Consider the following 13,249-nt stretch of genomic DNA (forward strand, 5'->3'; position numbering starts at 1 on the left):
CTGACTATGTGGTATAGTGTAGCAGTGTGACACCCTATTGTGGTGTGGGTTGATTAGAAACACAAGAGTGCAGGATACAATCTGTGGGCTTTCTTCCTTCATTCATAGCTAGTATTTCTCATTGACAGCTCAGGTGTGGGCATTAAGGAGGTGCATATCACTGGGATAGACTAACGTCCCGTCCAGTGGGAGTACGTGTATATCAAGCTGCCTCAGGTTCCAGCCCCATGGGCCGTTCTGGCTCGGACAAGGTTACTGTATCACTCGTCACACACAGTGATAACCCAGCCCCGGCCAAGGCCCCAGCCCCGGCCAAGGTCCCGGCCAAGGCCCCAGCCAAGGCCCCAGCCAAGGCCCCAGCCCCGGCCAAGGCCCCAGCCACAACCAGGGACAGAGTTCAGTATAGCTCAGCATTAGAACTTATTCAACCGTACGTTCCGTTCCATTCCTCTAGGCTAGAGTCAGAGGACTTGAGTTTGGTTCCTGCCAGGGCCTCAAGCTCCAACAGCGCAGTCAGCAGAAGCAGGAATCCCAACCATCCTCTTCTGTCAACTCTCAGGGTGTCTCCCGAATGGACCTCTATTACCTATATAGTGCACTACTTTTGTCCAGGGCTCATACTGTCAACCATTTAACACACCAACGTTCCATAAGACTCCCAAGACTGACTCCAAACGGACTAAGAAGCTTAGTAATGGGAATGTTTAATTATTTAAATGCCACATACAGCAGAACTATATTAGCAGCTATATTTAATGGGAGGTAGTGATCAGATGATATGCATTGCAGACTGGAAATAATGAGTCTTATACAGCGCATTCAGAAAGTATTCAGGACCCTTCCTTTATTCTAAAATTTCTTACTAAAAAAAAAAAAAAAAAATGATAATCCTCAAATCTACACACAATAACCCATAATTACGAAGTGAAAACAGTTTAGAAATGTTTGCGCAATTAAATATAAAAAACTAAAATACCTTATTTACATAAGTATTCAGACCCTTTGCTATGAGACTTGAAATTTAGCTCAAGAGCATCCTGTTTCCATTGATCAGTCCACCTGTGGTAAATTCAATTGATTGGACATGATTTGGAAAGGCACACACCTGTCTATATAAGGGCCCACAGTTGACAGCGCATGTCAGAGCAAAACCCAAGCCATGAGGTCGAAGGAATTGGCTGTAGAGCTCCAAGACAGTATTGTGTTGAGGCACAGACCTGGGTAATGGTACCAGAAAATGGCTGCAGCATTGGAGGTCCCCAAGAACACAGTGGCCTCCATCATTGAAAAAAATGGAAGTATGAACCTACCAAGACTCCTCCTAGAGCTGGCCGCCCGGCCAAACTGAGCAATAGGGGGAGAAGAGCCTTGGTCAGGGAGGTGACCAAGAACCCGATGGTCACTCTGAAAGAGCTCCAGAGTTCCTCTGTGGAAATGGGAGAACCTTCCAGAAGGACAACCATCTCTGCAGCACTCCACTATTCAGGCCTTTATGGCAGAATGGCCAGAGTGAAGCCACTCCTCGGTAAAAAGGCACGACAGCCCACTTGAAGTTTGCCAAAAGCCACCGAAAGGACTCTCAGTACTCCGAGCATGGGCTGACCAACTGGCAAGTGTCTTCACTGACATTTTCAACCTCTCCCTGTGAGTCTGTAATACCAAAATGTTTCAAGCAGACCACCATATTCCCTGTGCCCAAGAACACTAAGGTAACCTGCCTAAATGACTACCGACCCGTAGTACTCACGTCTGTAGCCATGAAGTGCTTTGAAAGGCTGGTCATGGATCACAACACCATTATTCCAGAAACCCTAGACCCACTCCAATTTGCATACCGCACCAACAGCTCATAAGATGACGCAATCTCTATTGCGCTCCAGGCTGCCCTTTCCCACCTGGACAAAAGGAACACCAATGTGGGAATGAGATTCATTGACTACAGCTCAGCGTTCAACACCATAGTGCCCTCAAAGCTCATCACTAAGCTAAGGACCCTGGGACTAAACACCTCCCTCTGTAACTGGATCCTGGACTTCCTGACGGGCCGCCCCCAGGTGGTAAGGGTAGGTAACAAAACATCCGCCATGCTGAGCCTCAACATCGGGGCCCCTCAGGGGTGCGTGCTCAGTCCCCTCCTGTACTCCCTGTTCACACATGACTGCACGACCAGGCACGACTCCAACACCATCATTAAGTTTGCTGACGACACAACAGTGGTAGGCCTGATCACCAACAACGAGGAGACAGCCTATAGCAAGTAGGTCAGAGACCTGACCGTGTGGTGCAAGGACAACAACCTCTCCCCCAACGTGATCAAGACAAAGGAGATGATTGTGGACTATAGGAAAAGGAGGACAGAGCACGCCCCCATTCTCATCGACGGGGCTGTAGTGGAGCAGGTTGAGAGCTTCAAGTTCCTTGGTGTCCACTTCACCAACAAACTAACATGGTCTAAGCACACCAAGACAGTCGTGAAAAGGGCACGACAAAACCTATTCCACCTCAGGAGACTGAAAGGATTTGGCATGGGTCCTCAGATCCTCAAAAGGTTTTACAGCTGCACCATCGAGAGCATCCTGACGGGTTGCATCACTGCCTAGTATGGCAACTGCTCGGCCTCCAACTGCAAGGCACTACAGAGGTAGTGTGTACGGCCCAGTACAGTACAGGCGGTGTCAGAGGAAGGCCCTAAAAATTGTCAAACACTCCAGACACCCTAGTCATAGACTGTTCTCTCTGCTACCGCACTGCAAGCGGTACCGGAGCGCCAAGTCTAGGTCCAAGAGGCTTCTAAACAGCTTCTACCCCCAGGCCATAAGACTCCTGAACAGCTAAATCAAATGGCTACCCAGACTATTTGCATTGCCCCCCTCTGTTATTATCGATGCATAGCCCCTTTAATAACTCTACCTACATGTACATGATTACCTCAATTACCTCGACACCGGAGCCCCCGCACATTGACTCAGTACCACCTGTATATAGCCCCGCTATTGTTATTTACTGCTGCTCTTTATTTCTTATTCTTATCTCTTACTTTTTAGGGATTTTCTTAAAACTGCATTGTTGGTTAAGGGCTTGTAAGTAAGCATTTCACTTTAAGGTCTACACCTGTTGTATTCAGCGCATGTGACAAATAAAATTTGATTTGAATGTCCTTGAGTGGCCCAGCCAGAACCCGGGCGAGAACCCTGTTAAACATCTCTGAAGAGACCTGAAAATAGCTGTTCAGCGACGCTCCCCATCCAACCTGACAGAGCTTGAGAGGATCTGCGGAGAAGAATGGGAGAAACTCCCCAAATACAGGTGTGCCAAGCTTTGTAGCATCATACCCAAGAAGACTCGAGGCTGTAATCGCTGCCAAAGGTGCTTCAACAAAATACTGAGTAAAGGGTCTGAATACTTATGTAAATGTGATATTTCCGGGGGAGTTTATTTACATTTTCAAAAATGTAGGAAAAAAAAGCTGTTTTTGCTTTGTCATTATGGGGTATTATGTGTAGATTGATGAGTAAAAAAATGGATTTAATCAATTTTAGAATAAGGCTGTAACATAACAAAATGTAGAAAAAGTCAAGGGGTCTGAATAGTTTCCGAATGCACTTTATAGAGCTTTTGAAGACACTTTTTAACAGACCCAAAGACAGGTAGCCTGCTGGTGTCACTAGGATTATTTAGCTTGGGATAAAAAATAAATAAATAAATATATATATATATATATATATATAGATAGTTGTTAGAACATAAGAAAGTCAATGAAGCAAAAAAGCTGTGAGAACGAGATGGTTGGTGACAATCGCTGGTGGTGATGACGCTGCAGAAACATGGTAAATTGGAGAAAGTAGCTTACTGCATACTGATAGTTTCCCACCCACAGAATAGTTCATGAAGGTCAAGTGTCCATAAGAACTGACCTTACAGAGGCACTCTATGTAAACAACACACTAACAGCATTGTGGGTAGACGGGAAGTAGAAGAGGTTACAGCTACAAACCTCTACAGGGAGGGTGTTCACATGTCAGCTTCCTGCAACAATAACAATAATAAGACACCCTGGGCCTGTTTGAATCATACCCAGCAGCCATCACAATGTCTTGAGACACAGGTGAGGGCTGGGTAAGATACTTTGAAAATAAATCCCTCCTCATCTCCTCCCTTCCTTCAAGTGATCACATCTGACCCGATTGGACAGGTGAAACTCTGGGTTCTATAACACAGTCTAACAATCTACATGGTGTCAGATCAGTGATTGCCTCCAGGAAGGAAAGGAAGGAAGGTTGTATTTCTCAGCGTTCTGCTTGGTTCTCTGTTTCTCTGCTGGAAGAAGGGTGATGGACCGTGCCTTCTGCTAAAGCCCTGAAACTGTGCAGATCCAGCAAGGTGACATCACTATGCACCCCCCACAAAAACAACCGAGACATTTCTATTCTTAGTAATCAGAGACAGGACGTCAAAGTAACGGAGATCTGAGTCCAGGACACAGACCAGATATTTTTAGAGCACAACTCATCTACTTACCCCAAACAAAGCACTTGACAAAAACACTAAAAAGCATGTGTCAAAACACACCCAAAGGCTTTAGTACTAAACCAGCCAAGTTCTAAAGCTTTTTGAAAAGGAGAAGAAGTACAGTACTAAAGCCCATATGATGCTTTTACGCACCTTCTCATACAGTGGCATCTTTATTCAGTGATTCTATAGTATGGTTATGATATGATTATGATTATTATTATATAATAATAATAATAATGTCATTAATTTACTAGGCGTGGTAGTAGCACTCTCTTTAGGTAAGGGAGCACAAAGAAAAATGTAAATGACGTCAGAATTTCCTCAAAGTGTGTGCCAACAGATTAAGCCAGCCAGTCATTATAGACTATGCATAAGAACATGCATCCTCCAAATGCAACATCTGCCTATGCTCACACAGTCATTTTTCTTATGACATGAGCCTATTTTTTTATACCATCAAACTCCAAGTTGGGGATAGGCTACCTAATTTAAAAAATAAGCCATCGCCACCGTCAACCGTGAATGATAATTCTTCATGTTTTACCAGTGAAAAGTCCCAGCTGCATTTCCACGCCGATCATTTGATTGATCACAATCAGTTTCGCGGGAATATGCGTTTAGGTGTTCCGTGAGCGTATTAGAGAAGATCGGGTTAAACTATTAGCCTTTCTTCTGTTTTGTTTCAATCAAAGCATCTATCTTTGACAATTCAGCTTCAGCTAACCATCCTAAAATCTCATTAGAAATGAGGTGTTTTTGGTGTAGCAGTAACGTTACAGCCCTACTATGCTATTATATTCGGTCCTGTTATGTAACATGCAAATTAATCATTATGTGATCTGGCAAGACATTGATAACTTTTTCTAAACAAGCACCATTGTGAGAAGGATAATCTTCTATGTGTAATAATAACAATAATAAGTGAAGAGTATGACTACTGTTATAGGCGTAGGCAACAGATCTTGATTAAATGTCATTTGAAGCAAAAGGACTGAAATGACATTTTAAGAGAACAGTGCCGTAATGACAGCGCCAGGATCGCGCAATGATGTTAATTAAAGAAGTTGAACCAACTTGTGGTGATAAAGGATAGTTGAAGGATAGCTCTGCCATTCGGCCAATTCAGGAACAAACAAGAATAATTTGCAGTACGACTGTAATAGGCTTACGACTACGTGGTATAGTTGTTTGTAGGCTATAGCCTAATATACCCACATATAGTTTAATATCATTGAACTGTTCGTGATTAGTTTGAACACACAGTTACGATATTACCCTATTACAGAATTTAAAAAAAAAAACACAGAAGTGAACTATCAATTCATAGAATTTATGTGCCTAGATAGAAAAAATGTTATCAAATCAAATTGTAGTTAACGTAAACCATCACGGTGGCCACTATGGTTTAGGTGTCCTGGGCAAAACGGCATCACCGTAACCAAGTGGTCACATATCGTGTTCAAGGATAAATTCAACGTTCAACGTTCTGTGGTCAGGACTCGGACAGGCCGCCGCAGTGCACACAGGTAGCCTAATAGTTCATCATTCTTGCCACCGCCAGAGAGAAGAAGCCACCATTTACCTCTAGGTTGCTATAAATATTTATTTGGTTTGTCATTGAATTATTGTTGTAATTAAATGTGATTTATCAGAATCCATTTGACAGAAATAGTATCACAGCTCAGTGTAATCTCGAGTCAAATTGGAAAAGAGTGGGGAGCACCACTCCTCCGGCTTCACTACACCCCGTTTACTATGATACTTCTACAGGTGAATGTTGCATTAATATAGTACTGAAATACTGCTGAGGTATCTATCCCCATTTGAAAGGGGGGAAGGTATACAGTGCATTTGGAAAGTATTCTGACACCTTGACTTTTTCCACATTTTGTTACGTTACAGCCTTATTAAAAAATGTATTCAATATTTTCCACCCCTCAGTCTACACACAACAACCCAAAATGACAAAGCAAAAACAGGTTTGTATACATTTTTGAAAATGTCCTCCCAAGTGGCGCAGTGTTCTAAGGCTGTGCCACTAGAGATTCTGGGTTCGAGTCCAGGCTCTGTCGCAGCGCAGCTGGCTGCGACCGGGAGACACATGGGGCGGCGCACAATTGGCTCAGCGTTGTCCGGGTTCGGGGAGGGTTTGGCCGGCAGAGATGTCCTTGTCCCATTGCGCACTAGTGACTCCTGTGGACGTGTCAAGAAGCACTGCGCCCGTGTCAAGAAGCACAATGCCCACTTAACCCGGAAACCAGCCGCACCAATGTGTCAGAGGAAACGCTGTACACCAGGCCACTGTGTCAGCGTGCACTGCGCCCGGACGGCCACAGGAGTCACTAGTGCGCAATGGTTGGGTTGCGTTTCGGAGGATGCACGGCTTTCGACCTTCGCCTCTCGAGTCTGTACGGGAGTTGCAGCGATGAGACAATTGGATACCACGAAATTGGGGAGAAAAAGTGGCAAAAAAACCCTGGAAATATCACATTTACATAAGTATTCAGACCCTTTACTCAGTACTTTGTTGAAACACCTTGGGCAGCGATTACAGCCTCGAGTCTTCTTGCGTATGACGCTACAAGCTTGGCACACCTGTATTTTGGGAGTTTCTCCCATTCTCCTCTGCAGATCCTCTTAAGCTCTGTCAGGTTGGATGGGGAGCATTGCTGAACAGCTATTTTCAGGTCTCTCCAGAGATGTTCGATCGGGTTCAAGTCCGGGCTCTGGCTGGGCCAATTCAAGGAGATTGAGATTTGTCCCGAAGCCACTCCTCTGCGTTGACTTGGCTGTGTGCTTAGGGTCATTGTGCTGTTGGAAGGTGAACCGTCACACCAGTCTGAGGTCCTGAGCACTCTGGAGCAGGTTTCCATCAAGGAGCTCTCTGTACTTTGCTCTGTTCATCTTTGCCTCGATTCTGACAAGTCTCCCAGTCCCTGAAAAACATCCCTACAGCATGATGCTGCCACCACCATGCGTCCCCATAGGGATGGTGCCAGGTTTCCTCCAGACCTGACACTTGGCATTCAGGCCAAAGAGTTCCATCTTGGTTCTTGTGATCTGAGTCCTTTAGGTGCTTTTTGGCAAACTCCAAGCGGGCTGTCATGTGCCTTTTACTGAGGAGTGGCTTCAGTCTGGCCAATCTATCATAAAAGCCTGATTTGCCAGAGTGCTGCAGAGACAGTTGTACTTCTGGAAGGTTCTCCCATCTCCACAGAGGAACTCTGTCAGAGTGACCATCGGGTTCTTGGTCACCTCTCTGACAAAGGCCCCTCTCCTCCCATTGCTCAGTTTGGCCGGGCGGCCAGCTCTGGGAAGAGTCTTGGTGGTTCCAAACTTCTTCCATTTAAGAACGATGTTTGCCACTGTGTTCCTGGGGAACTTCAATGCTGCAGAACTGTTTTGGTACCCTTACCAGATCTGTGCATTGACACAATCCTGTCTCGGCGCTCTACGGACAATTCCTTTGACCTCATGGCTTGGTTTTTGCTCTGACTTGCGCTGTCAACTGTGGGACCTTATATAGACAGGTGTGTGCCTTTCCAAATCATGTCCAATCAATTGAATTTACCACAGGTGGACTCCAATCAAGTTGTAGAAACAGCTCAATGATGATCAATGGAAACAGGATGCACCTGAGCTCAATTTCGAGTCTCATAGCAAAGGGTCTGAATACTTATGTAAATAAGGTATTTCTGTTTTTTATATTTAATACATTTGTTAAAATTTCTCAAAGCTTGTTTTCTCTTTGTCATTATAGGGTATTGTGTGTAGATTGATGAGGAAAAATGTAATCAATTTTAGAATAAGGCTATAACGTAACAACATGTGGAAAAAGTCAAGCGGTCTGAATACTTTCCCAATGCACTGTAAATAAACATAGCATAAACACATACCAATGAACACATACAGTATCATATAGCATAAGAACATACAGTATATTATAATACAACAGAGAAAGGGGGAATGTGGAATAGAAAAATGAAATACCACTGGGACACACACACACACACACACACACACACACACACACACACACACACACACACACACACACACACACAGAGAGAGAGAGGGATCTTGAGAGCCTTTGTTCAGAATGACCATGGATGATGTCAGGTGTGTGTGTGATTTCCTGGCAACTCTTCCTACTGCTCCATTACAATGGTTTAATACACTCCCTTCCAGTTAACCCCCCCAAAAAAGATAACTTCTATTACAGCAAATCTAACCTATCAATTCATATGTTAATGACCGTATAACGTTGCTAAAAACCCCTGGCAACATTGGACTCAAAATCAAATGGTGGAGCCTTGAGCTATGGGGAAATACACCCAGACAGTCTGTTCTGTCGTGGAACGGACAACTGGTTTCTGTATGCCACCATCTGAATGGCCAGTGGTGCATTTGATATGATGGGTCTCCCCCAAAATACCACGACCGACCGAGAGATAAAATGATCTATCGGAAACCTAGGCACAGGATACTATCGTGAGGGGTACGTACACAAGAACGATACAGAAGTTGATTCTGTATTAGAATGTGGTAGACTAGCCTATAGGCTACGTGTCTGGGTTGACCAGATAGACAACAATAAAAGGTTATTGCAAGTTGAGAATGTCTTATTAAGCTATTTGCCCAGTCAAAACATTTCAAACACTGCCTTTTATGTCTGTCACAGTTATGTTACAGAATTTAAGATCGTTTTGGTAGTAAAACCAAAGTATGACCCGTAAAACCCATAGTGGACGTCTTTAAATGGTCTGCAAACAGTACTTATTTGTCTTAAACGAACAAAAACCAAACAAGAAGAACCAACGGATAGAACTAACGTTACTTCCCTTACTCGAAGGCTCTTACCTCGGCACACAGCTTGGTGAAGAGCGGTCCACTTCCCAGGTGGCGTATAGGTTCATGTGGACAGGGCGATTCGAGGTGATCGTGACCGGTTTGGAGGGTTGCAAGTGCGGGGAGGGGGCACCTCCAGTCCGCGGGAGCCCTCCTCGCTCCGACATCCTGGAGGTAGGTTAGCTTAAACGGTTTCAAACGAAGGGGTAGAATAGCCTTTCTCCTTTCCCTTCTGCCTCTTCGTTGCAAAAACCTACGGTGTGCCTGTCTAGGCTACACGTAAAAATGCTCGTATGTGCAATTAAAAGTGAATCCGTATCTTCTATACTATTGAATAACTATTATTTTGGTCGTACTAAATTGTAACTTTACCGTCAATTTCCTTTCTAACAGAGAGCACAGCTAGCAAACCCTCTTTCTCGCTCTCAACTTGTCTCTAGCCTGGTGCAGGAAACAGAACATTTCTCCAAGGCAAGTCGCACAATCAGAGAAGAAGAGGCGAAGCGAGAGGTTTTACTCCCCCCAAAATCTGCCCTCGAAAACAAGACCACGAAGTGAGGAATTTTTGTGTGGAGGTCAATGAGTCTCGAATTTGGTCAACAAAAATAATTGCAAATGTTCTACGTGCGGCTTCTTTGACCGAATATACGTTTTGTATTGGTTGGGTTGTTACAAATGCTCTGATATAAGTGGACCACGTGGCATTTCGGCAACTTTGAAAAAAACGACTTTATATCAGAGTTGTGCCCTGTGGTCACACGCGTATCTGCCCTCTCTCATTGGCTAAAATGGTCCCACCTGATCTCGCCTCCTGGCGCCTGTCTTCCATCCTTGAGGACATGTATTTTCATTGTTACAGCAGTCACTCGACTATCTTGTCAATATAATGAAGATCTTGGTCACCATGCATGATCAACGTGCCTCTTGTTAACCCTTTAACTGTCTCTAAATAAATGAAAAAATGTTTGCAACTTACATTCCTATTACTAACAACTCAAATATGAACGTACAATAGCTCTACCAGGTGGTTGAGATATTAAAATAAGATCATACCATCACTGCCATATTAGAATGCCAATTTGCATAGCAGTTTGGCTAATTTCAATATTATATTAAAAAAAAATTTAAAAACACTTTAGGTCTGCTTCAATTGCCTTTATTGGTAGGTACGCATTGTTGAAGACTGTTACATGTTAACCTATAATGGTAATTTTGTATGTCCAAACATGAATATTCAGTTACATTGAAATGAATGTGTTTTCAGGTGGGGTATAGTGCAGTCCCTCAAAAAAGAGTCCCATTTTGAAAATGTATGACAAAGTGACGTTCTTTATTACTATTATAGGCATTATTTGTATTAGTTGACCAATCAAGTTCAAGTGAAGATTTTTTTCATATTCACTTCTAAATCCATTGTCAAAACATGCTCTATAAGCCTGTTGAGAATATGGTTGAAGGGTTAAAGGAGATATGTGCTTCAATAATTTTACATGAGCGGGAGAGAGAGTGAGGAGATGAGAAAATCATAAAAACAGTGTGACAACATGTGCCCCCTTAACATTCTGTTTTTTTAACGGTAAAAAGTTGGTTAATTAAGAAACTATTTCAGGTAAAGGTATATAAATAAATGGTAGGCTATGCTGTTAGAGATAAACAAACTCAATTGATTAATCAATGAGTCAATCAATGTGAATGGATTTTTACTCATAATGCACCTCATTCCAAGCCCATGCTTCAATTGCACTTCAGAAAGAAAAGTCCTTTGGTGTGACTGATGATGAATTCTAGGAATTTCCCCAAAGTGACATGATTAGAGGTGATTATTTAATTTTGAGATTTTTAAGTCCATCAGTTAGGACATGGGGGGGCTCTGGCTCAGGTGTTTTGGAATTCCATCCATGTTATTGTTGCTGTAACCCTACAGGGAATTAATCGGCGCAGGTCCGGTTACTAGCCTACTTGACTCTGACAGTAGGCGGTCTGTGTTCGGTGTGACTCACCGTCTTCCACCATTTATCTCTCACCCTGAGTAAAGATAGCTTATTAGGATGCAGAGCTGGTTACAGTCCGACGTTTTATTTAGCATATGAGCTCACCTTCGTTGCGTCACACGACCTTGGGGAAATGTTTGACTGTGCACATGTTGACTACGGGTTGCTTTCCCTTTCATTTACAATTGGTCTACTACTTTCGGTAGTCACAGTTTATAACCGAGTTACTAATTCTTCATGGTGATCGTGATAATTAGGCTTATCGTGGGCGATAACAATGTCATATGGGCAAGTGAATAGGCTACTGCGGTTAGATGTAGGCCTTGTGCCAAAAAGAGAAGTGGTGTACATTTTATAGTCTGGCTACCGGCTGGCTGGAATATGAATCACTCAGATGTTGTCATTTGATAATCACACACACGTCACGTGGCCTGAATAAAATACAACCAGCGACTGTCTCCTTGTTGAGATTAAATTGGCACATAGCCTACGCGTTCGGGTTTTGTTGACATTTTAGAGCAACAGCAATGTGGAAACAGTCAGTGGTTGTATTTTATTAAAACTGTATTAAAAAGTATGGATTTCAGAAAACAAAGAAAGGCATGAAACAGATGACAAACATAGGTACACGGTATGGTTTAAGAATTTACATTTTTGAAGTAGGCCTATTGACGCATAGCGACTCGAAGGAGTCAGGTTCATTTAAAAAAAAACTCTAGTCTACACTCAATTCCGTGGAGGAGTTGAGTTACTTGCTAGTGAAAATCTATACATACTTGTCATAAATTAGTCATAACCGGTATTCACATAACATGTTTCATCTTCCTGAGGCAACAGTTTATTGAAACAAACACCCTGCGTCCATAGCCGCGGGAAGTAGTTTGGGAGTGCTGCGATTTTATTGCTGACTGGGGAAAATAAATTGCAAATGCAACCTATTTCTATGTGGAAGCTGAAATGGTCTATTAATTCATTTTCCATTTTAGTAAACACTCTTATCCAGAACAACTTACAGTAGTGAGTGCATACATTTTTATACCCCCGAACATTGCAAGCACCATGTTCTACCAGATGAGCCACATCATCACATACCACTTGATGTCTCAATGTACACAATTACTGTATTGTGCATTGTTTTAGTTCATGGTGATGGAAAGTCTACAGGTACAAACCTAGATGACCAGCCTATATACAGTAATGTACATTTACATTAAGTGGTTTGTAAGGATGGTAAATTAATACTGCACAAAAATGGGTTGTTTTCCATGTTATTTGAACCAGAAAAATATTTCATTTGATGTGGATGTTTTTGCCCATAACTTGGCACCTTTTGATGTAAATGTTTGAGGACAGGGTTTTGTTCTTTTGGATTCCATTAGAATGAATCTCAGAGAAAGGGACAAGGCAACAACTCTTACAATTCCAACCACTGAATACTGCTAGACACTGTTCTTAATTATACAACTACCTTTTTTTGCCAAAGCGGAGATGCTGAACATTTTCTTTGGCCCGAACTGCAGACGTCTATATCGGTCCGCTAATACAAGTAAAGGCCCAGTGCACTACTTTTGTGACTTTTTTTATTTTCTTCAAAACATATATTTTTTAATTCAGATTTTTCAGGGGGTGCTGCAGCACCCCTACTTCCCGTGGCTATGCCTGCACCCGTGAATAATATGCGTGCAGGCAGGCCATTTTATTTGTCTCAAGTCGCATAAGGTGTTGCTTGTTAACTTCTTCCCGCCACTGCTGCATGTGATGACATCCATAGAGAGATTAGGATGACACAGATTAAATGATGGCCATGGATGGACCCAGGGGTTCTAAACAGTGCTCTGGATCTGCCACGTCTCATTGTGTTCCAAGACGTCAACCCTGAACCCAAGACATGACGATGC

At 43.1% G+C, this 13,249-nt stretch overlaps 1 protein-coding gene across 2 annotated transcripts in view; it reads right to left on the reverse strand.

Moving 5' to 3' along the window:
* Window positions 1–9,859, reverse strand: part of LOC106608994 (phosphofurin acidic cluster sorting protein 1) — a 55,567-nt gene extending 45,708 nt beyond the window's left edge. The window contains exon 1 of one of the 2 annotated variants that reach the window (XM_014207313.2): window positions 9,373–9,859. The gene's annotated coding sequence lies outside the window, so the exon portion shown is untranslated. The remainder of the gene's footprint in view (window positions 1–9,372) is intronic. The other variant, XM_014207312.2, reaches the window with a different exon arrangement.
* Window positions 9,860–13,249: the final 3,390 nt, after the last annotated feature.

This window comes from Salmo salar, chromosome ssa07 (assembly GCF_905237065.1).
Source record: "Salmo salar chromosome ssa07, Ssal_v3.1, whole genome shotgun sequence".
Taxonomy (NCBI): domain Eukaryota; kingdom Metazoa; phylum Chordata; class Actinopteri; order Salmoniformes; family Salmonidae; genus Salmo; species Salmo salar.